We start from the raw sequence: 4,747 nt of genomic DNA, 5'->3' as shown, positions 1-4,747 counted from the left end.
GGGGGGGGGGGGGGCATAGCAATTTTGGCCCCTCCAATAATTTGATTGAGGGGGCATTGCCCCCTCAATAATTTTTTTAACAATCGCAAATAATTTCTGCGATCAACACTGTAAAGGCACATTCCATTTAACGCTTGTAGAATCATTTTATCCTTGTTTATCAAATGTTAAACAAGGACAAACGATGCTCATGAGCGTTGCGAGCGTTAAATGGAATGCAGCCTAAGGAAGCGTCAAGCAGGAACAACATATAGCGGATTTATTGTCGGAGTTGGTGAAGTTTGTAAAAATAATTTTAACGATTCCTGTAAGTACGTGTACAGCCGAGCGTTCATTTTCTTCCTTAAGGAGATTATTAACGTATATATACGAAGTACTATAATGCAACAAATATTAAATTCTGTAAGTATTTTACACATGTAGAAGAAACAATGCAATTAGATGTAAATGCTGTTGTAAATTAATTTATAAACCGAACTGAAAATCGGTGCGCTAACTTCACACGGGAATAGGGAGATCGCGCACGTAAAGGTAGTACATACATTGTAATGAAAGTATGTAAATGTAATGTAATGTAAGTACCAGGAAAGAAAAGACCGTGAGAAAAAGGTCATTTGATATCCTTTCTCGGCCCCCCCACCACAATATTTTTCATAAGTCGGCGCTTATGAAAACAGAACATAATACAAGAAATAGACTTTATAAAACAGAAGAAATCTTTTTAGTCTCAACATAACAGAAGAAATAAGATCGCAGTCTTTTTTTTTTGCTTAATTCTGTAACAGAATAGCTCGTTAAATAATATGTTTAACCTCCATTAATTTATAGCACGTTAGATAAAAGATTGGCTATCACTGTCTTAGATAATAATAAAAGAGAAGTCCCGTTTTGATTTATTCCAATTCATCTTCTGTTAAAAATCATTTATTTTTAAAACAAATTTCTTATTTTTTAAAAATTTCGAACATTTGATCGACGTAATCAAATAAAAATGTTATATGTTAGTATTGTATAAATGTTTATTTGCATCCATTGAGCGAATAGTAAAAAGAAATTAAAAATAACGTTTATATAATGGAAAAAAAAGAATTTTATTTTTTCCTCAACGGACTGAAGTAACGCACGGAACGTACGGAACGCACGGAACGCACGTATCCCGCCGGCAACGGCGGGCAACGGCGGACAACGGCGCGCCTGCGCAGTGATGGCGTCCGCGGGCAGCGGCACGCCGGCCGCTGATTGGCCAGCGCGCGCGCGCTGGCTCGAAATTCAAGTCGAGTCGCGGCAGTTAGTGTAGCGACCGTGGAGCGAGCGCGCTTGAAGGCGCGACGCCGTGTAGCCGCGTAGAATTAACGTAGGTACCTTTTTTTCACCCGTACGAACGTGCGCACGGGCACGCGCGCGCGCGCGCGTCCGCGACTATTTCTTCATGATTATAATTATTACGCGTTCGTTATTATATTCAGAGTGCGTTCGTACGCTACTATGTTCGCGATTATTTACACACGCTTTAGAGAGCTCCCCCTCGATCTGTTTTTACGTTTTTCCCGTTCCCCCGTTTTACTGTGAACGCGCTTCTCTAATCTCACCAGTAAAATTTTCACCGACGTAGGAAACGAAGAGGAAACGAAGAGGAAGAAAAAGTGCCGATCGCCGACGATGACATGTCGCGACGCGCGGTCGAGTCAGTGAGTGTGCAACGGTGTTGATCACGGTGCTGGCGATCGTCGACGGGCGTTTAGTATGACGACTAGCTGACGGATGTATCTCTTCTCTATCTCCTCACGGCGTCGGCGGGGTTGACGATTGAGCGGACAGCGGAAGGTAAGCGAGAATATGATACCTCTCGAGGGGAGGATTCGATGGATGTTAAATTGTGACGGTACTCCATTTTGTGATATTCGTCGTCGTGAATTTTCACGCGCATTTTAGCGATCGCGCGCTTCTCTGTACAAAAATTTCTACGATACAGATTCAAAGAAAAAGACTTATCCTGGATAACACATAATGTCTAGAAGATATCTTTATGTCTTTTAGATTTCTTTAAAACCTCACGTCTCTCTCTCCATGATGCTAAAAATCGGTTAAAGATCTCTCAGATGGAAAAAGAATCGACCAAACTCATTGATCATGTGACCGAATTGTTCAAATGTGATTTATTAATTTTTTTCTATTCGAGATTTCTAGCATTGAGAACACAAGACTTTAAACATATCTTAGACAATATTAAATCGAAAATCAGGATGCAAGACGTCTTTAAGATGTCTTTTAGATATTTTTAATAAAATATTTTTCTTTTAGACATCTTCAAGATATTTTAAGCTACAGTGAGATTTTAAGGCGTAAAATTTTAGCTTTAAGCCTTTTAAGCCATAAAAAATCAATCAGAGTCGAATGTAAGGAGAATAATCAATTATAACTGGTTAATTTTTTATGGCTTCAAGCTTAAGTTTTACACCTTAAAATCTCATTGTAGACACCGTTTTATGTCTTGTTTTTGGACATGTGTGTTGCCTGGAGTATGTTCTAAAAAAACCGTTTTTGTAATGCTTTTATGACGTTTTTTAAATAAACATATTGTCCGGAATACAGCACAGATTTTCAAGGGACGTCTAGAAGATGTTCTATGCCTTGAGGGCGTCCTCAGAACATCCTTAGGATAAAAAGTGCTGAGTGGAAAATGGAAGCGAGTTTATAAAAGTCGAATTTAAGGAGAGAGTGACAGAAGCGTAAACGAAACTTCTAGGAACTTCTAAATTGGAAAAGCGACACGTAAAATAAGCGTTTTAAAAAGTAAATGCTTCTATTACGCTTCGCTGTTCCAATTTACATTTCCTAGAAGTTTCCTTTATGTTTTTTCTGTCATTTTTCCCTCATACTCATACAACTTACGTTCCGATCTTTATTTTCGCCAGGAGAGATACGAATTTCAAGAGTCCAATATTCCTTGTAAAATAGGATAAATTTGATTCAAATTTTGATAATGCCTGGACAGCTTGCAAAAAAATCGGAACATATAATATCTTAAAAATGTCTTAATAGACGTTTTAAGACGGCTTGTCTTGATTTTGGATAAGCGTGCTGTCTAAGCATTTTTAAAAATTTAGGTCAAAATTACTTAATCTGATATATCTTTTTATTTTAACTTTGTTCCATAGGACAAAGTTATCCAATTTTACGGTACGCAGTGTGAAAGATTCCAAGCTTTAGCTGTAGACGATTTCCCAGTTCGTCTCGTTACTCTCGCAATTGCGAGAGTGTGTGTGTGTATGAGATCAATTAATTGATCTCACGCACACACGCACACACATACACACACGCACACACGCACGCACGCACGCACACACGCACGCACACGCGCGCGCGTGCGCGCGCACGCACACGATGAACGTTCCTTCTTGAAATTAAGTCCAGTTCTTGAAATTAAGTTCGTATCAATCGCGAGCGAATAATATATCTTACTATTTCTCGTTTTCTTCTTTCCTACATAGTTCAATAAATCATTAAGTCTTTGAGTTCAGAACGTGTTACAAAAGCAATATTATTGAGCAGAACATCGTATAATTTCTCGTTTCTTTGATTCTGAATTGTACTGAAAAATAATAAGGAAGAAATGAGAAATATTAAAATTTTTTATTTAAGACAGAAATCTTTTTGCATTCTCTAAACAGATCTTTCAATTAATCTTCGATTATTAATTATTTGAGAATTAAAGAATACTGATGTCATATATTAATAGATAGTAAATTTTCCAATAAAAGTAATAAGGTATGTTATTAATTTTATTGATAAGCAAATTAACGAAAGAGATCAATTAATTTTATTGACACATGAGATTTCTTTCTCTATCTGTGCTCCAATTTTTATTCATACTTATAAATTAAACGTATTAATGCTCTATAGAAACAATTTATTGGATTCTTGATTTTATTCTCGATTGCGAAAGTTATGCTGCTTTTCTCCGAAGTAATAATAATATTCTGAGAATATTCATATTTAAGATGCAGATTGTAATTGTGTATAATTAGTAAAATGTAAAAATAAATTATTCTGTGCAAGTTTTCTACAAAAATTGCAACAAAGATTTGATATTATTTTTATGTAGCATCACACAATTACTCATTTAATTGAAGCGAAGTAAATTTTAAATTTGTTTCTGTAATATATATTTTTTATACTTTTTATTCATTGAACATTGTATTTGTTGCTCGCGATAAACTCCGACTTTTTTCTTGGGAAAGTTGCATCCTTTTGCTTTTTTTCCGGTTATTCTTATCTCTTGGAAAGTCCAGTAATTATAAAGATGAGTATTAGTTTGAAAGCGAAATTCTTACGACAGAGCTTAGTTGCTTGGAAATTGACTACTTTGTTGACTTCGACCCGTGTACAACTTCTGCGAGAGTTATGAGAGTCGATTTTGAAAACTTATGTCGGAGCGAAACGAAAATTTTTGTCGAAACATACTTAAATGAAATTTTACGACTTAAAAGTTAGGTTGTTTTGAGACCGCAAAACGTTATCGGAACCTGGTGATTTTTAAAATAATCTTCAGCTATATATATAACCATTACGAACATCTTATTTCGAACTATTTTAATATTTCGATTTATTTTGGTTACTTTTACCAGGTATGTAAATATGAAACCGGAATTTTTTAATAGAAAATACACGTTTATTGCATAAAAATGATAAAAAATATTTTATTCGAAGTATTGCCCATCGCTAGCTATACATTTTTTCCACCTGT

General features: G+C 35.7%; 1 protein-coding gene across 1 annotated transcript in view; it reads left to right on the top strand.

Annotated features, from left to right (window-relative positions):
* Positions 1-1,591: 1,591 nt before the first annotated feature.
* The window catches only part of cac (calcium voltage-gated channel subunit cacophony), a 266,619-nt gene continuing 263,463 nt past the window's right edge, over positions 1,592-4,747 (top strand). Inside the window, exon 1 of the mRNA XM_018523049.1 lies at positions 1,592-1,824. The gene's annotated coding sequence lies outside the window, so the exon portion shown is untranslated. The remainder of the gene's footprint in view (positions 1,825-4,747) is intronic.

Source organism: Trachymyrmex cornetzi, unplaced genomic scaffold, assembly GCF_001594075.2.
Source record: "Trachymyrmex cornetzi isolate Tcor2-1 unplaced genomic scaffold, Tcor1.1 scaffold1399, whole genome shotgun sequence".
Classification (NCBI taxonomy): Eukaryota; Metazoa; Arthropoda; class Insecta; order Hymenoptera; family Formicidae; genus Trachymyrmex; species Trachymyrmex cornetzi.
Note: the sequence above shows the minus strand (reverse complement) of the source record. Positions and strands in the feature narration are given on the sequence as shown.